Source organism: Belonocnema kinseyi, chromosome 6 (assembly GCF_010883055.1).
Source record: "Belonocnema kinseyi isolate 2016_QV_RU_SX_M_011 chromosome 6, B_treatae_v1, whole genome shotgun sequence".
Lineage (NCBI taxonomy): Eukaryota > Metazoa > Arthropoda > Insecta > Hymenoptera > Cynipidae > Belonocnema > Belonocnema kinseyi.
In genome coordinates, this window is record NC_046662.1 from 76,293,536 (window position 1) to 76,314,997 (window position 21,462).

Consider the following 21,462-nt stretch of genomic DNA (forward strand, 5'->3'; position numbering starts at 1 on the left):
TGATAATTGATGAATTTGATCATTCAAAATAAGAAGAATTTCTAACTCAGAGGATTTATATAATTTCGAAATTAAATTGCTAAAAAAATATTTTATCGTATTATTTAATATTCTAGAATTTGAAATTAAATGCTTATGAATTCTATTTGTATGAATTTTGATAAAAATTAGCTCGAAATAAACAAGCTATACATAGAAGTTCATATCAGGTAATAAACAGTTTGTTTTACGTAAAAACTCGTTTTAATAAGAACCATACTAGTAGAATTTCAGATAATATTTTTAAGAATGAAATATGCTATTAATGATGAATATTAAATGAAAATTAGGATTTTTTTTTAAGCTTGGTAAAGAAAAAATGAAATTTCTCTATTTTTAAACTATGTATCTGAATTTTGAGGAAAGATATAAGTCATTTTTCAAGTTTATTTCTTACAATTTTCTAAAACATTTCTCTACTTTTTAAAAATTATAGTTTAGTCAATTACTTTTAATTTCATCCCTTATCCCCAACCCGCTTGTATTACTCCTGGAAATTGCCCACAAAAAAGAAAAATAGCAGTTTTATGTAAAATTCACGCTAAATACGGTATTTTAAAATATATTTTTCAACAATTATTATCTTTACTGAATAAGCGACAAGTTTCTAAGTATCTTTTTAATTTATTTTGGACTTTTTAAACAATTACAATTTGCTATAAGTAATTTTTCTCCTGTAAATCGTGATCTTCAATATTTATTTTTTAAGATAATTGGTAATTATCTACACAATTTTAATTAGTTCAAACCATTTTTCCCTATGAATCATAAAAAGTTAATATTTTCTAGAAATAATGACACAATTACGAATATTGAGAGTGATTTATATTTTTTATATTTGACAATTAGTTATACAATTTTAATTTGTTTAAACAATTTCCCTCTTATAATTTAAAAAAATATATTAGGTACTAGAATTAATAACGCAGTCAATGAATATTGAGTCACATTTTTTCTTAAAAATAGTTTGCAATTATTTAAACAATTTTCGTCTGCTAAAACAATGTTTTCCTTCTTAAATTTTGAAAAGTTACTTCTTTCTGGAATTTGTGATGCAGGTAATTAATGTTAAGAGTGAAGTTTTTTGTAGAAGACAGTGTTGAAATTATTTAACAAGTAATAATTATTCATTTGCACCTTTTCATAGGAAAGGGTGGTGGGGGAGGGGGAATTCTCATTTTTTCGAATATCTTACAAAATGTTATTCAGAATTCAGTATTTATTTATCTCAGAATTGATACCCTAGTTTTTAAATAATAGTATATTTTTTAGCAATTTTTTCAGTTACGTTATGAATAGTTATTTTTTACATCGATTTCTTTGAAATAAGAAAATACTAATTATAATAAGCGAAAAAGTATGAGATTCGAAAAAATTACAATTTTCTTCATCTGAAAAAAAATTCCGGCGTCAGCATGAATTTTACATGAAACTGGTATTTTGAATGTTTCGGGGCGTTTTCGGGTTACAATACCATACAAGGCTTTGGCGGGGGGAGGTGGCAAAATTAAAAGTGCACTGTAAAAAAAGATTTGTGTAAAATTAAAAAGTTTCGGAAAATTACATATTGTATCACTGTAAATATCACACACTTCACTGTGTGATTTCACAAAAGTATGTGAAATTGAATCCTCTAGCGATGTAAATCCTTCAATTTTGGAGCATTTTTATTCTTAATGTGAGGAAATTGACAGCTATGTTCAACTTTTTTGACAGCTTTCACATAAAAATAGACCGAATTCGAGCTATTCCTATTTTGCCTTTTACATTTTCTGCTATTTGAACGGAAAAAATTCGGTTATTAAAAATGTATATTTTATATTTGTGTTACGGAATATTTAAACATAAAAAAATACCCATAGTATCTTATGTGTTTTAGGTAAGTGGTAACGTGTCCGGCTTGTGTTTCTTCAATCTCCATGAAATTCTACGAAGTTTGAGCTTCGAGTGTTCGAAACCTGTCGCCCTGATAAATTTTATTTTATTTTATTCTTTCACATAATGAATTTTACATTTTCGAGTGTAAAGTTATCGACCGAATTTGAATATCACAAAAGATTCGTAAAGTTACTCCGATACACGAGGGTCCTTTTATTTACATCCAACAGAGATGTAAAATTCAATAGATTTTTTTACAGTGTGATAGTAATAACAAGCATTTATTTTTTTCCAATTTTTCTAAAACGGAACTTTTACTATGTAAAATTCATGTAAATTACAAATTTAATTAATGTTGACTGATTTTCAACTTGAAGTGGTCATTTGAAACTCAATGCCTTTCAAATTAAAACTTGTTCTTTATCTAAAGCGATTAGGCTTGTACAAATTGTAGGTTTAAATTCAAAGAGGAGGTTAATTGTGGAAGAAAGGATACATGTATTTAAATCTCTAAAGAATAGACTTTCCATTAATGCAAAACCTAGGAAGGTGTGTAATCAGAGAGATGAGACAAACATTCCTCTCAACTTTACATTCTACATAACTTTACCTTCACATTTTCTACTATAAAAGTGCAATAAAATGTCAAGCATGACCTTCAATTATCTAGTCATTAATCACGATTTTTAATTATACGGGCGGATCGATGATTAATATTTATTATTTTTAAGTAATTTTATTTTGTAAAGGGGGTATTCTTCCACTTGACCCACTGGTAACGCACGGGTTGTGTATGTCAGTAGGTAATAAGGCAGACAGCTGTGTGTCAGGGGGCCAACCTAACGGTCGAATACTCTTCCGATCAGAGCCTCCATCGTCGTTCGCTTCATTCATATCTTGGTATCGTTATCCGCACCTCTCTGACGCCCCTCGGGCAAATCGGTCCTTATTGAAAATTCTGACGTCGTAAAGTACGTACAGGAAACTACGTCGGAAACAACGTAGAATACTTGTTGAATCTGTATTTTAAATTCTAACTGATGAACATTCATATTCCGATTTTTACTGGTTGAACCAGCAAGTGAATTTATCAGCGTTACTGAATTTTCCAGTGATTTGCGCTCTACGCGTCTAAGGCATGAACCTGCAGTCGTCTGTTACGCACATGTCGCAGATCGGATATTTCACTCAGAGAAAAAATGTCACAGCCACAAAATAATTTTTTTGAGCAGCTTTGGTTGCTCTTACAAAAATTTGTTTGCGACTACCAAAAAAGTAGTTGACGTTGCAAAAAATTTTATTTTGATCAAACAGAAAATTTTGTTAAGAACTTTTTTTTAGTGTACCAAAGAATTTTGTTGAACGTACCAAACACACAGCCACGCGTGCGCTCTCTTTCGACTAGTGACGAGCAGCTAACCACTTGTGGTATTTGTTGTATTTAATCTCGCAAATCTGAAAAACATACTTAAATTAATTAAGAAAGTATTTTGTTGAGATTACAAATATTGAGTTCATGCAGCAAAACTATCTTGTAAAAACTACAATATTTTTTTAAAGTCTAAAAAATCATTATCTTGAGCTACTAAATATTTAGTTAATTTAACCAAATAAGTTTGTTCAATCTACAAAAATTGTTTGTTGTGCCTACCAAACTTTTTGCTTATTTCAACCAACCGCCCCAACAAAATAATTTTGTTAACACAACGATTTTGTTGCTTCTATAGCAACCAAAACATTTGATTGGGACAACCAAACTTTTTTTCGGTCTACCAAACATTTTTCTCAGTGTTGCATTTCTGAGTGAAAACCAACTTTCTTGTGCACTAGTGTTTTTGTTATAAATATTTGGGGACTGGCTACAATAATCAGGGAATATAATATATTTCTCTTGAAAGTAAGGAGGCCCCTGACCACTTGGGGTTGCCTTTGAGCGACGTGACACGTTGATGTAATGACGAACCTCCCCACAGTCAGGGGCAACACATTACATCCTATTATTTTGCAGCCCGGCCATCATGTCTTATTATGAGAGTAAATTGAGATATCTAAAACATAATTTTTCAAATGTTAGCATAAAAGTGAAGAATGATAAGTGCCATACCTAACCAGCTGTTGGGCGACAACGGCTGTTTCAACCAGTGAAACTTCACTGGCTATCAGTGACATTTCTCTGGTAATCTGTAAGATTTCTCTGGCAATCAGTGAAGTTTCACGTGTTAATTTTAAGAGCGTACGACTTTTTTTCCGACGTGGTCTAAAAGTTCCAAATAATTTCACAAATAAAGTTCTCAGGAACCCGTGTACGCATAACAATTAAATGCATAAACATGCATCATCATTTAGTTATCTGCATAATTGGCTCATCACTTTATTTCTATATGACACAAGAAGAAGAAAATTCTACTTTTTAACTGAAAATTGAACTATCACATTTTTGGTTAAAAATTGATCCGCTTTAGTTTAAAATTCGACTATTTGATTGAAAATAAACTTTTTTGTTAAAAATTAATATTTTGGGGTAGAAAATGGAACTGTCTTGAAGCAAATTCGTCTTTTTGGCTTCAAAATTCAATGGTTTGATTCAAAATTCGTCTTCTTTTGTTGAAAATTCTCTAATTTTCGTAGAAACTTTAACAATTTGGTTAAAATTTTTTATAATTTCTTGGCTGCAAAATCATTCCTGGTTAAAAGTTCTTCGTTTTGGTTTAAAAATGTATCTCTTTCGGTAAAAACATAATATTTTTGGTTGAAAAGTGCAATTTTTTTATTAAAAATTAATCTTTTTTGGTTCAAGATTCAACTATTTTGTTAAAAAATCATCTATCAAATCTATCAATCATCTATCAATCATCTATCAAATCAATCTATCAATCTATATTATTTCATTTTATTTAAAAGTATTCAGTTTTCCATTATTCTTCTGTTTTTTCTTGTGGGTATTTTTACTCTCGTTCTGTACTCACGCGATATATCCTGTTTTATATGATTTTCATTAAATTATGTGCTATTATATTCTCGATGAGAGACAATAGTGGACGCTATTAACTTTATGAAAGTTGTTCCACTAAAGAACGTGTAGGATAACTTTTTTCGTTCGGAGTCCAATCGAATTTAGATTGTTCCGCTGATTTATGTGTGGATTTCAATCTGAAGTCGATTTCGCAGAACTCAAATCTAATTAATTGAAAGTGAATTCATTTGATCAGTTTTTCTCACGTTATATAAAACTTGGAAAAGATCAAAGATATCGGAAAATAGTACAGAGCCTATACACCTACTACTACCATATAAAACTTTTTCCAGAGGAAGAATTTCTCTCTTTAGAAACACTACATGCCAAATTTTGAAACAACTGGGAATGGAAAGGTTAATTTCATCAATTTTATTTTCAAGTTATTCATTGATGACAATACAATCAAAATGGTATTTTATAGTTCTTTTAGTTTATTTACAGTTTTTTCTTGTCAAGGAGCTGCCAGCGCCTATGCATATATTGTGCAATGGATGACTTAGTACACTAGAACAGGCTAATTTTACTAATTTTGTATGTCCATCAATGCTAAAAAGTTCATTTTTGGATTCAGACGTTAAAATTTTAATTTTTTTTTAACTTATCAAATATGCATTGAAATATTTAAAAATTAATTAAAATCTTTCTGATGTTATAGTCTTTTCTGAAGATCGAGTTTGAGATTATAAATAATATTTCTCTATCTACTATAATATTCTTGTTTTTATACTTTTGAAACACCTAATCTGAGCCAAATTTATTTTGTTTATTGTTTCTCAAATAGTGTGATAAAGTGTTTCCAAAATATATTTAAAAAATTGGCAATTAAGTTTCTCTTAAAGTGTTTAATACAATGTTGCAATTTTATAATAGGTAAATATAAAAATAGTTAGGTGAATTTTTGTATTTTGTAAACTTAAATTGGCGACTTGTTGCGTCAGTTATTTTGAAGACAGAGAGCCAAAAAGCGGAAGGTAGCAGAAATATTTCATCTCAATCTGTAAAGTTTTTGATTTTATTCTAAATAAATAACACTTGCAATGTTTACTTAGTTGACGCAAGAGGAATTCATAAGAGAATATTTGCGAAATAAGAATCAGATTACCCTGACTTTAACGTCTCGGCAAAGGTAGTTCAAAAAAATCTGTTTTTCGGGAAATATGTTTAAAGAAGATTCAAGAGGAATTAAGATAATTAAAAAAGAATTAGTTAAACAATAGAATTTAAATGGATTCAAGAGATTTCAGTGGATATATGATCAGTCCGGCCCATTAAAAACAATTCCAGCGAGTTTGAAGGAATTCAAGTGAATTTTCGTGATATCAGGTATCCTCTTCTAAATTCTAATCAAATAAAGTAAATTAAAGTTACTTCTGTTTAAAGTGGCTAAAGTTCAAATGAATTTGAGAAAACTATCATTACTTTTTCAAACAGTTCTTTCAAATTTATATCTTTTCAATATTCAAATCATTAACGTCATCCAATTTGAGTGTTTCGGCATTTTTAAACGCCTCCAATGATTCCAAGTATTGATCAATTTAAATTTATGTTCTTCCGATCTTGAAAATATTCAAATTTTGAAGTATTATAGGAAAATTAATAGCGAACCTTCTCGAAAATAATTTGATTTCTTTTTTCTGAATAAAAATTCGAAAAAGTTTCTACTGTTTTCTGTAAAATAAATTTAAACTTTATTTTAGAGGCTGCTCACATTAGCTTTATGAATACATTTTGATATAAATAATATTTATGTAAGGTGGTAATTTTCTTTATTTTGGTTAATTTGTTTTGGTTGTTAAATTATTTTATAAAAGGATTCGAATTCACAGAAGAAAGTGGGACATGGTGAGAAACTATAATACCAAAATTTAGTAGTTTCAGAATGCTTTAGAATAATTATAAAGGCTCTTAATTTATGATATTTTGCCATTTAGTATTACAGAAAAGCTATTTTGACCTTTTTATTGAAAGTGGACGACCTAACCCCACAGTGATGACACACGGGGGGTCTCACAAAACCTACGGTTGGTAACTGGTGCCAGGTCGCAGTCAACGCAAACCTTTCAAATTAGAGAAATTTTCTTTCTCAACGTACATATGCTTACATTCTTAGTACGTTTGCAGATGGTGAATGTTTTTAGTAGAAACGTAATATTTTCGTTGAAATATTCATCTTTCTAGTTAAGAATTCAACTTTTTGGTTAACAATTCTTGAATTTTGTTAAAAATTCGTTTTTTCGGTAAAAATGTAATTTTTTTGTTGAAAAATTCATCTTTTTCGTACAAATTTAACAGCCAGGTTTTAAAGTAGAAGTACTTTCTTAAAAATTATAATTTTTCTCTCTTTCTAAAAGTCTAACTTTTTAGTTAAGAATTCTTGAATTTAATTGAAAATTCGTCTTTTTTTGGTAGCAAATTAATCTTTTTAATTTAAAAATTCATATTTTTTAGTTGAAAAATCAACTTTTTGTTTTAGAATCATTGAATTATGTTGGAAACTCTTTTTTTCGATAGAAAATTAATCTTTTTGTTTAAAAATGCATCTTTTTGGTTAAAAATTTAAAAACCAGGTTTAAAGTTGAACTACTTTCTTAAAAAAAAATTTTTTTCTTTCTTTTTTAAAAATTCATATTTTTTAGAGGAAAATTCAACTTTTTGGTTTAGAATTCTTATATTATGTTACAAATTCGTTTTTTCGTTAGAAAATTAATCTTCTTGTTTAAAAATTCATCTTTTTGGTTAAAAATTTAACAATTAGATTTCAAAGTTAAACAGCTTTCTTAAAAATACATTTTTTTTATGACGATTCAAAATTGTAGTACAAACTTCATCTCTTGGTTGGAAATTGAAGTCTTTTGTTGAATAATTTTTCTTTTTTTGTTGAAAATTAATCTAGTTTATTTAAAAATTCAACGTTTGGGGCTTTAGCCTTTAATGGTATAAAATTAACTTTTTATAAAAACTTCCTATTTTTGATTTAATAATTCAACTATTTTGAATAGAAAATTCGACCTAACCAAATCAACGATTGTCAACGAGGGCAGGAGGGGGTTCAAAAATTGTCTAAAATGGACAACGTAGTTTATGGATTACCCCTTATTGCTGAGTTAAATGTTTCAACTTCAGGATACAGAAGAAAAAGAGTTAAACATTTTATGCTCAAAGTATTAATATGTTATTTTAATTCCTTTCAGTAATATATTGAGAAAACCCTAAAAAAACGTCTAGCTTATCCCCGTTTTACGCTACCAGAAAGAGGTCAAATTACATTTGATTTACAAATGTTTCCTGCTATTTTAAAATTATAATTTTTCCATGAATCGAGTGTTTGAACTAAGAATAAGTGTATACGAATAGATTATTTCCATAAATTTTCAATCAGGTCGTGGTTTTTTTGAAAGATCATTATTCGTCGGCATAAGTTGATAGAATCGAGACTCGTGCAGACGATTTGGCAGACATGTACCAGCAAAGTTATGTGTGCGAAAAGGCACTTCACAACAAAGATGGCAAAGCAGCCGAACAAGTCACATTGGCCGGAGGGGCCCTTCGCGCCAAGATGGAAACTGTGTCACTGGTCAGGCCAACTGCTTGTCGAAGAACGTGCTTGTGGATGGGATCCTCCTTCTTGTGGACAATAAGCAATTCATTTTAATTATAATCCTGATCGGAAAACACCGTTACTCCTCTCAGGATGGGTTCAATGGTTTAACGATCCTGTCCGCGAATCAACCTCCAGGTCTTTCCTATACACATTGGACATGGACAGTATCAGCTGTAGTCTCTGCCTATTCTAGAGTCCCCTTCTAATGTAAATACATTTCTGTTTCTTCCTTATTTAAAGTTTCCATTCAAATGCTACCTGCTGTCCACCAGGAGGCATATCGGTAATTAGCTCAAGCAGGAAGGTACATAGTTGCAACTAGATGTTGCTTCTAATGTCTAGGGAAACCTAAAATAATTAGGAGAGTAATGAAGATTTGTAGTATGTTCTACAAGTTTTTAGATTATATATTGATGCTGAAATATAAATTGGAATTGGGGTCGAGAACATTTTAAATAAGGAAATTAATTATTCTCTAGACTCTAGAGGATCTGTTTCTTAATGAACCTTAAAAACAAGATAAGGGGCCTTTCAAAAATGACGTCACACTGCCACGGGGGGTCAACAGGTTTTGTAATGATTTGTAACGTATGGCGGGATGCGTTTACGCAGAACGTTATTATATTCTAGAAGTAAAGCATCTAAATACAAACTTTACACTCCTTACGATATTACCCTATTTTTATCCTTTTTTGTAAGGAATTCGCCTTTTTGTCCCTTTTTCAAGAAACTTCCCCTTTTACTCGTTTTTTCGCTTAAATACGAAATTAATTAATAGAACCTAATTTTTAATTGAAAAGTAAACTACCACATGTTAGTCCAGAATTATTTTTTTTTTGAAGATTGAAGTATTTTGCTGAAAATTTTTTTTGTTTTGTTCAAAGTTATTTTTCTAAACTGATTATTCAACTATTTTATTTTTCAATAAAAATTGCTAGTTTTATCTTAAAAATTCAATTATTACATTTTTAATTGTGAAGGTATTCTTTTTGGTACAAAATTCAACTACATGGTTGAAAGTTAAAGTACAGTGAAACTCTTTTATAGCGCTGATTTTGGGGCTGGCGGTGGGTGGGAACTAACTCATTATAGCCCGCTCCGTTTTTTATTGTTCACGCTTGATTGCTCACCTGAATGAAAACTGCAGATCCCGCGCAGAAGGGAGAGCTATTGAAGCGTTTCACTGTACTTTATTAAACAGTCATTTTATTAGTTGGAGATTTAAGTATTTTTTGGAAAATTTGTTTGGTTTTTGTTAAAAAAAATTTTTTCACTGAGAAATTAACTCCTTTATTTCTAGTTGAAAATGTATGGTTTTTAGTTGAAAATTCAGCTACTAAATTTTTCATTGTGAATTTTTCTTTTTTGGTGGAAAACTCTACTGCTTGTTTGAAAGTTTAAATACTTCGTTAAACAGTAATTTCATTGGTTGAGGATTTAAATATTCTTTTGAAAATTCGTTTAAAAAAATCCCTTTTTTACTGAAAATTTTACAATTTGGTTGAAGACCTGTTTTTTGTTGTAAATTCGTCTTTTTTGGTAGAACAATGAAAGGTATTTGTTAAAAATTTATTTTATTACTTGAAGATCTATCTGTTTTGTCAAAAATTGAGTAATTTTGTCGAAAATTTGTTTTCTTTTTTCTTGAAAAGCAATTTTTTCAACTTCAAATTTAATTATTCCATTATTGGTTGAAAATTGATCATGGTTAGTTGAAAATTCAATTATTTGGTTGAAAATAAGCCTTTTTCTTAAAAATAGAAGATTTTCGTAGAAAATTGGTCTTTTTGGCTTAAAAAATCAACTATTTTGTAGAAAATTAATCTATTTAGTTTTAAAATTAATCTCTTGTAATAGAAATTCTATGTTTTTAATTAAAAATTCAAATGTTTGGTTAAAAAAAACTATTTTTCGGTTCAGGATTCAACTATTTTGTTTAAAAATCGTATTTTTTGGGTAAATTTAACTGTTGACATTTTTTGTTGAGACTTAATCTTTTTAAAATGAAATTTCAAATAATTGGTCGGAAGTTGAAGTTTTCTGTTAAAAATTAATTTTGGTTCAAATATTCATCATTTTTTTTAAATCAACTGTTCTATTGCAAATTTTATTATTTTGTGAAAAATTCAAATATTTTCTTGAAAATTTAATTATTTTGTTACGAATTTAACTGTTCTCTACAAACTTCGTCAACTATTTTGTTAAAAATTGAAGCATTTTGTCGTAAACTCGTATTTTTTGGTAAAAGAAATCATCTTTTTAATTTAAAATTAAACTACTTGGTTAAAAATTTAACTATTTTTTTAAGATTCTTTCTTTTTGTAGTTGTAAATTCATTTTTAACTGAAAATTTAAGTATTCCATTGTTCATTAAAAATTGATATTTTTAAGTTAAAAATTTAACAGATTTTTGTAAATTTACATATTTTATTTTAAGTTTGTCTTTTTGATGGAAAAGTCAACTATTTTGTTGAACATGTCATATATTTCAAATATATTGAATCAAATATAGTAGCTATACATTAATTTTATTTGAAAGAAATTATACTTTCTTTTCACGTAAAATCACCCAATTAGGTATTTTCACTTCAAACATCACCTAACTTCACTTCGTTAAAAGCTGAGGGGAAAACAAATTGAGGGGATCAAATTAACAGAAAAAACCTTTATTTCTATAATATCTTTGTAATTAATAATAATTATTATCTTTTTTTTATTTCATTAAATAGTAATTATAAAATAAAAACCATTTTTGAAATACACTTATACAGAAAAAATTAGCTTTTACGAAGATATTAGAAAAATAGGGCAAAAATTAAATGAATCCCATACATTTGGTCCCTTGTTTTCCCCTCAGCAATCTACAAAGTGAAATTAGCTGTTGATTGAAGTGAAAATACCTCATTTTCCCGTTTTAAAGCATTTTCGATCGTAAGGTCTGTCAAAATATTATGCTTGTGTGTTTTGTTTTTTATTTCAAGCGTTTATCAAATGAAATCGAAGAAAAAATGTTCCCTAAGTGATATAAATTCATTTGATTTACTAAGTGCCTTTAATAACAGAACCATGTTCTAGAATAATAGCAGTAATCGTGTTTAGGCAAATCTGCAATTGCAATAAATGCCCAAGAATTAACCGAACGTGACATTTAGAATGGAATAGATTGAGCGATTAGTTAGCGATTCAGTTGTAGCAATTAATGTCAACCGGAAATGCAAATCGTTAACATCACCTAATCAAATTTATGACTGATTCTTTGCGAAAGTGCCTCGCGAAAATTAGTGCTGTTACGCTCGATACGAGTTCGAATTGTTGACCTTAAAGACCATAAAGAATGGCTCTACTCATCTTTCAAGTAGAGAAAGTCAATCACTTTCACTAATCGGACGGCAGGTCGAACCCACTGTTCTTTTGCCGCATTACCTTTTTTGCCCCTCTTTTATTTTTATATATGAAATTTTGTCGCGGGACTTGTGTGTGGTCCTAAATTAACGACCCGTTTTTTAACTGCTTTCCCTGGATAAATGTCACTGACCGGGATTACTTGCCACTAGCCTTCGATATATGGTATTTCACCTCTGACAATGGCCGTCAATATCACTCACTTTTTCATGTAGTAAAATTATTTTTTTTTAAGCAAAACGAAAATATGTTTTCAGACCTTGAATCGTAGGAATTTTTTGAAATTTAAAAAAGACAACTAATTGACATTTATCAATTTTTCTCAATAAGGAGATGAATATATGATCTACGAAAATCTAAGAAGGATTGCAATATGACACGTACGGAGACTTTAACAATAGAAATTTAACACGTAAAAATGGTACTGTTCAAACTGAGAATATTAGAGATTGAATTTTTTCGTTTAAAACTTAATAATAATTCATTAATTAAAAATGTATAGGCGTTTGGAATGGAACGCTTTATGATTGCGTAAATTTTCGAACGTTCTAAAGTTTCTTTTTTAAGTTGCAATTTAAAATTAAACATACTTTTAATGCATTGAGAGTATATAGCTATTTGATTTTTAAAAACGTCATAAGATGTTTGTTAATTGAAAAAATCGAGAAGAAAAGAAAAACTTAGCTTTTTGCTCATCTATTTATCTCAAAAGAAAGCATATTTTTCTTTTAAAAGCTTTGAGGTTAAAATGTAAGATTTTAATTTTTATTTATGATAACAATGATGACTCGTTTTTGAGAATATACCACCTATTTTGGGAATTTTTAACTCCTAATACAAAGAAAAAATGTTTACTACAATTTTGATAGATTCTTTCACGCTCTTTCCATCAGTCGTAAAGATTTTTTACAAATGAATATTTCACGATAAAAAATAAAAGTCAAAAATAAATTTGACTTTGTCAAAGGAGGCTTTTTTTAATGTTTGTTGGACTAAAAAGAAAGTTTGTGGATTTTTCTTATAATAAATTTATCAAAAGTGTCATTTAAAGCAGTTTAAAATATTTTTCAATCTCGAATTTCCTAAAGTGGGAACCCCAAGCTTTCTTTATAGCCTGAAAAAGTACAAAAGGTGTTTTTCTATGAAAAAAGTTAAATTTAGTTTTGACCTTCGTTTTTGAAAATCAAGTGTTCATTTTTTCAAAAATGCTTAAGAAGGATAAAAAGGTTACGTACAAGCTCTCAAAATGATTGTAAAAATTGCTCTTAATAGAGTTAAAAAACGCCTGAGCAGATAGAATATTCTCAAAAAATTCGTACCGCTTATTTTCATAAAATAGAAAATAAAATTTTTACTATTAGATCTAAATTTTCTTTTAGTTGCGTGAAAAAGCCTATTGCAACTATACTGAACGAAATTTTTCTGTCGTTATATATTTTTCCAAATGGAAAAAGTTTTTCAAAGTATGACTTATATCGAACAACTTTGATTTTTTGAGGGGGTACACTTGAAAAATAATGATCCATGTTTTGTATTAAGACACGAAATTATTTTTAAATTATTATTAATAATAAAGATAAATTATTGGTTTATTTACGTTAAAAATATTAGAGCATAAAATAAACTTATATACAATCTTTTCAAATAAAATAATAAAATATAGGATTGAGAAGAAGAAACTTCGTTCATTTTTAACACTTAGAACTTCATGTTCATTAACTCAGAACATTTAAAATTTCAAAAAAAATTTAAAACTTGAAATTACTCCATGACCTTTAACCTTTATAGATTTACGGCCTTATTTGATTTTTCTGCATTTATTACTTGAGTGTCTGATGATGTTTTTTTTTAAAGACCTTTTAGCATGAGTATGTACTGCTGGACAACTTAACGTCACTATAGGTATGTATTTGTGAACATTTTACTTCACGAAGGTGGGCTTAGAATAAATTGTATGAATTAAACCACAACAAGTGATAACCCACGGCTGTATCTGACTTTATTAAAAGTACTCGCACTTGCCTGAACGTTTCGCCCGGTGAGAGGAAAACTGCAGAAAACCATGATTCCAAGTTTAGCCAGTTTTCTGACTGTCGAGTTTGAAAGATACCCAATCATCGAGTGTACACAGCCATTCTTGGCGTCAAACTGGAAATCCTTGTACGGATTTATAATAATTTGAAGATGTCTGAGAGTCTTGAACTAACCAAAGGGGCGGGTGACGCGAATAATGCGGATAGTTTATTTCGACGTGCAATATTGTTGGAACCTAAAGGTCAAGGTATATGAGTAGAGTGCAATAAGAGAGAGGATACTTGCACTCAGTATATTGCAGTAAAACTTCTTTTGACATGTGATAGGATGTTGATTTAGTGCCCTTGGAACCAAAGAGAAGCCATTGTTTGAACTAGTAAAAAAAGCTTTGAAAGGCCCTTAGTAAAAATATCAGGGAGCGAGCTTCCATTTCGTGCTGCCAATTATCTGACGCCGTAAATACCAATACGTCTTGACACCCCCGACATGTCACGGCCACTAAACAATCTCCACAAAATTCCCGATGTAATCCCTTTATATTTTATACTACGAATGGAATTTAAAGTCAGGAGTGGTAACTTGTAATTTCAAATTAGGATGATAATCCAGCGAAAATAAATACCGCAGATATCAAGGAGTGTTCAGAGAACATTACGAACAAGCCCTCATTTTTGAGCTATGAGTCAGTATATGGTAATTTTTCAATCACTAGGTGAGGTTTCACTTTTGAATTTAGATCCTCTCAAAAATTTAGTCGTAACGATCTGGTGAATTTGGTGCTGCTTTTGTGTTCGTATAATCCTAAGGGCCTTCCATATACTAGGTTACCAATTTCAAATAACAAATATTACATTTATTCTGTGTCTGCTCGCGTTTCCAGTGAGTTCTGAAAAAATGCCTGGTAAATCGTTAACTAAATTTATTTAGTTGGAAAATATATTTAATTCAACTGCTTTCTTATTTGTGGATAACTGAAATCTTAGTTAGGTTGACTACTTAAACTACTTAAGTTAACTAAGAAAAATACTCTGGGGCCTTAGGGAACTACGCTGAGTAGTTAAGATAACTTTCATAACTTGGAATAACTTACAACTATTGTTTTCAGTTGCATTAACTAGAAAATTAGTTATTTCAACTAAATACTTTGTTAATCTAACTAAGAAAAGTAGTGAAACTAAAAACACATATTCTAACAATTACTCACCTTAGTCCCCTAAGACTTCAATTTTATTTCCTTAGTTAACTGAAATGATTTAAATAGTAAACCTAACTAAGAATTCAGTGTCGCAGAAATGAGAAAGCAGTTGAATTAACAATTTTTTCAACTAAGTAATTTAGTTCAGAATTACCAGGAATTCGTTTAGTTTTCAGTATGCCTATGTGACAGCGTATTGATCTGTAAACTTCAGCAATTAATCTAGAAACTTACAAATTTTTAAATATCAGCCTGCACAGCCTGAAAAGCATTTATAACATGGAAAATAGGGCGATCTATGCACGAAATTAGGGACAATAATTTTTTTTTAATTACAATGAATATAGTTACCCCATATTGAATTCAATATATGGAACGCTTTGAATCCTTAAGATTTCCAGTTGAAATATATTGCATTTTCAACAAAACACTTGAATTTTTCACCAAGAATATTAATTTTCTACAAAAAGAGATAAATGTTCAAGAAAAAAAGTGTTTTTTATTAATTATTTGGCTGTTAACATTTTAATCAAAAGATACGGCTTTCCAACAAAATAGTCGAACTTTCAAACAAATAGTTCAATTTTCAAGCCAAAAAAATTTTTTTCGAAGTTAGTTCCATTTTCAACATAAACATTAATTTTCAACCCAGAAAGATCAAGTTCTATCCAAACAAGAGGTGTTTTCTGCCGTAAAAGATGCTTTTTAAATTTTTTTATATGTTTAAAAGAGAATAGTTGAATTTACGACCAAAAAGATGACTTTAACAAAATATTTTATTTTTCATAAAAATAATTACATTTTTAACAAAAGATATGACTTTTGAAGAAAATAATTTAATTTTCAACCGATAGGGATGTATTTTTAACAAAATGGCCGAATTTTCAAATAAAAGAGATTATAAACGAAATTAATTTTCGACCCGAAAAGCCGAATTTTAAACGAATATAAATGTTTTCTACCAACTAGTTGAATTTTTAAATAATTAATTAATTTTTAACCATAAGAACCAATTTTCATCAAAGTAGTGAAAGCATACATTTTCAAGAAAATAGCTCATTTCCAACCAAATATTTTAATTTTCTACGAAATTGTTAAATTTTTAAACCGAAAATATGAATTTTTAACTAAAATTATAAATTCATAACATGAAAATAAATTTTATGAAAATTCTTTAAATTTTACACAAACAATTAAATTTTCTAATAAAAACGTGAATTCTTAACGTAACATTTAATAGCTGATATCTCATATAAAACATATTTTAAATTGAAATAAAAAAACCAGTTTATCCATGTATTTGGATTTTTTAACTAGAAAAGGTCGATTTTGTATTAAAAATATCAATTTTCAGCTAATGCTGGAATAGTTAAATTTTCAGTCAAAAATTAGTTCACTATCAATGATAATATAATTTTCAAAAATAGTTACAATTTCTGCTGAAGAGAAGAATTTTCAAGTACCATGATCAACCTTCAAGAAAAAATAGAATGCAGCTAAAAAATTAAATATTCAACCAAACAAGTTAAATTAATTTCAAATTCAATTAAAAGTTCAATATTTAAATAAAACAATGATTTATCAACTAAGAAGAAAAATTGGCTAACAACTAAAGTGAATTTTGAACTAAAAAAGATTCAGTTTCAACCAAATACAGTGAAATTCTTCAATAGCCCTCCCTTTTATAGCCCTTCTGAGAATTAAGGTTGCACCGCATGTAGGTGTATCAGGAGCTGCACGGGGTGCGCGGAATATGCAGCTGTCACTCAGGTGAGCACTCAAGCATGAACAAATAAAAGCGGAGCGGGCTATAATGAGTTAGTTCCCACCCACCGTCAGCCCCTAAATTGGCGCTATAGAAGAGTTTCACTGTAGCTGAATTTTTAGCTGAAAAAGATAGATTTTCAAATAAGTATTTAATATTTGATTTTTTTCATTTTAAATAATTATTTGTTATCCAATAGTAAAACTAATTACCAAGAAAGTAGTTTTATTAATTAGTTAAACTTTCAACCATAAATTTAAACTTTTGACGAAAAGAGATTACTTTTTTGCCTAATAGTTTCATTTACAAAAAATAATTCAATTTTCAACCAAATAGTAAAATTCATAAGAAAAAGAGATAAACTCTGAATCTGAAATATAATAGTAGATTTTAATATTAAACAGAATTAACTTGCAATGAAGAATATTTGGATTTTCATCTTAGGTTCTATTACTTCAGTTGTATTGGAGGTAAAAATGAGAAAAAGAGGAAGTTTCTTGAAAACAGGGGAAAAAATTAATTTTTCAAAAAAGGGGAGAATAGGGGAAAGAGTATGAATTCTGAAATAAGAAAGTGATTTTTAAATTTATTCAGAGTAAAAAATGAATGGTACCGTTGTCATCTTTCGTAAAATTCGCTAACTCTGTTAAAATTAATCAGGAAACGTACTATATATTATTTAAGGTCGCAAAGTTACTTCCACTGCCCTCCCCCACCTTCTTTCCCTGTTACCAACCGTAGTTTTTGGCGCGAACACCTTTCCCTTCAAATTTGTAATTTAGCTTGTGAAGGGCCCCTAAGAAGGAATTGAGGGCCCGGATCAAAGAACCAGTTATAACTTTCTGGCGCCTAAAGAGTGGAGGGGGGGGGGTACCTTGAACTTCGTTCGAATTTAAACGGTCAGGGGTCGCTCCACTCTGAGCGCCAGAAAGCTACAACCGGCTCTTTGATCCGGGCTCTCAATTGCATAATGTCTTTTATGGATGAGAAAAATTGGCAGATTAAGAAAATGAACTGGATTAGTATCCATCACTCTGGGCTACCATAAATCATAATCTGATGCAATACAAGTGGTAGTTCTGTCAAATTGAAGTCATAAGCACTTAGGCAAATCCAGTCTCTGAGACCGGGCATGAAGTCATTATATTGTAGGTAGAGAAAGCCATATTGAATGGAATAATCAATAGCGTCTTACCCTGGTTGAAAGACAAAGAGATTAGTACAGCCCTGGGGGTATGTTGAGGAAGGGAATTGCTGAATCTTGTTGCACGTTTCTTGACCCTGGACGTTCGATTCTCTGCTGTCTGATTCCTATCACTTATCTTCGCTAATAGGTAAAAGGAAATGTACAACACAGATTCCTTTCAAGAGGCTCGGTACTGGCGCGGCGCCTGTCTGTAATCACAGGTTGCGTACACAGTAGTAGATCATAAAGCGAAATTTTATCTTCTTTCCTTTACCTGCTTATTCTCTCACACATAGTATACCTATTTCTACAGAAAATGAAAATTTTTCTTTTAATTTATTTAAATCCATTGCATTTTAATATTTTACTAGAAGTAAATGAAATTAAATGCACGTTTATGGATTTTAATTTTCCAAGATTGAAAATATTAACATTTTTAAAATCCATTATTAAAAATATTTAAACATTGAATTGAAAATATTCCAAATCTAAGAATTTCATTAATGCCAATCTTTTGAATAAAAAGAAAATGAATTCAACTTGTATCATTTCTAAAGAAAAGCGATTAAAATGGAATAATTTGAAATTATTTTGTATCCTTTTAATATATTATTAAAAAAGATTTTTTTATTATATTGATTGATTTTAAGTTGAAAACGTTGCCAAATCTAAAAACAATTGTAATAAGGCCAATCTTTAAAAAGAAATTCAATTTGCATTAATCATCAATAAAAGCGATCAAAATTGTATTATTTTAAGTTATTTCGCTTAATTTGAGTATATTTTAATGAATGCATTCTTAAATATATATATATAGAGCTATTTTGAGTTAAAAACTTTTCAAATCAGAAAATGTGAATACTAGGGCTAATGTTTCGAGCGTAAGCAAAAGGAACTCAACTTAAAATTTTCAACTATAAACTCAACTTTAAATCAATTTAAAATTATTAAATAGATTTGAAAAGAATAAAAATTTTGTTTCTTTTTAGTATCTGTTAATAAAAGATAGTTTTTGAAGTATTCGAAATTTAAAATTTTTACAGCTCTCATGTCAGTTTGAGGCTACAATTTTGAAAATCGAACAATTTCATTGAAAAGGAGTAATGAGCGTAAATTTAATAAATTATAATTAAAAGTATAAAAATTTAGCGTTTGTATTTTGAAATGAAGCATATCGAAATGCAACGATTTTAGACTAAAATTTTTTAAACAGGACAATTTCAAAACATTAAAAAGAGAATTTTCATGGATTAGAATTTTGAAAATCAGTTCAATTAAAATTTAAAGGGAATAAAATTGCATTGTTTTTACTTAAAAGCGTCCAAAAGTGAATAATTTTAAATTATAACTTTGGAATTTGAATAATTTTTTATTTGGAGTGACTGAAATGAGACCATTTTAAATTGAAAACTAAATTAACTATTAATTTAACTTTCAAATTGATTAGGCTCATTTTTGTAAATAAATAAATTCTCCGTCATTATCACTGTTCAAAATGATATTAAAACTTTTTAATACTCAAATCAATTTAAATATTAATTATTTAAGTAAATTGAAATAGTTTCAGAATTAATCTTTCTTTAATCATTAATTATACTTTTCAAAATTTGACCCCTTTAATTTTAATTGTAAAAATAAAACTTATGGTAGGGAAAAAGTAAATATTTAGCATTCAATATGAAAATTTAAAACCCTAAATTTGTATCAGTTAAAAATTAAAGTATTTATTTCGGATTTTTCAGTTTCATTCTATTTTTATTTTAAACAAATCATTTTTTAACTTCTTAATTTTTAACAGTTTAATTCTCAGTACTCTCGTTAGAATTACTCTTTATTCTTCAAATTATCCAATAAAATATTTTAAAAAGATTAAATGATTCCTTTTTTTGAATCTTGAACTGAAAATTGGACAATTTAAAAGAATTACACTGAAAGCAAGGAATAAAAAAATAATACAAACATAAACAATAAACAATATTTTTAAACACTTTGGAAAAAGTAAATTAATTTTTAATGCCTTCTTAAATCTTACCATACTTGGCTTGAATTTAGGAAATTTTAATTTTCAGAAAAGTGATAATTTTTTATTGTTCTGAATTTATTTCATATGTATTTAATTCGAATCATTCAACTACAAATATTTTTAACTGAAAATTGTGAAAATTGTGATTTCTAACTTTCTAAAATTGAAACCAAACAATTTAAAATCTAAAATTACTAAATTTTTAACTGACTATCGATGCTGTCAAAATTAAATTTTCAAAGATTTAACAGCGAATTTGCCCTAACATTTTCAATATTTGAATTTGAAACTGCAATAATGTCAAATTTAAGATTTGGTTTTTCTTTCAAAGCTATAATTTTAAATTCAAAGGATTATAAATATACTAATAATAATAATGTTTATGTATCATATCATGCAGTATCTAGTGACATTCTAAGTGATTGGATACATTTTTTACCTTAAAAATTATTTTACATTAAAAACGGAAGAATTTTAAATATTACGTACCTTTAAAGTTTAATTATTTTACAAACTTTACCAATCTTAGGGTCTCTGCTTAGAAATTATGAATATTAATAAATACAAACTTGAAGCGTTAAAAATGAGAGATTTTCCAACTTCTTTGAAAAATTGAAGCATGTACTTTTAAATTAGGATCTTGAAACTACGTAATTGAGAAAAATCATTATTTAAATCGTGCATTGTGATTTTTTAAATGCAGTAACTTTAATCTAAAGTTTTAAATCAATCATTTGAAAATCAATGATAGTCAATATTTTCTATGTCGGGAGACAAAAAACACGCAAAAAGCGAACTGAAACATAAGAATTTTAATGTGAGTAAAATTAATGAATTTGAAGATTATTATTATAATCTTCAAATTCATTAATTTTACATTTATTTATTATTATTATAAAAAACATTTCTGTGGCGAAATGTTGCCACAGGCTTATACTGCCCAATATGTCGAAGGCATTTTTGGTTAGAGTTGGATTTTTATTTGATCATTTTGCACGGGGCTCTCCCGGTATATATCATCAGTCACGGACGCATTTTTATAATGCAATCAAGTGATCTGATGAGAGCAGTCTGTCCAGACATATTCGACAAAGCCTGGTTTTTACCCCATCATTGACGGACTGGGTTGCAGTCAAGTACACGATAGGGGAACCTACAGCTTAAGGTGCGTTCCGAACCACCAGAACCTCGGTAAAGGTATATTGAAAAAAATTCCAGAGGTACCGGCTCAGGGATCGAACCCCGGACCTCTGAGGTGAAGTCCAAGTGCCTAACCAACTGAGCCACCGAGGCTCTTTATTATTATTATTATTATTATTATTA

At 28.8% G+C, this 21,462-nt stretch overlaps 1 protein-coding gene across 3 annotated transcripts in view; it reads left to right on the forward strand.

Moving 5' to 3' along the window:
• Positions 1-21,462, forward strand: part of LOC117175687 (janus kinase and microtubule-interacting protein 2-like) — a 248,127-nt gene that overhangs the window by 206,646 nt on the left and 20,019 nt on the right. The gene's annotated exons all lie outside the window — the stretch shown is intronic.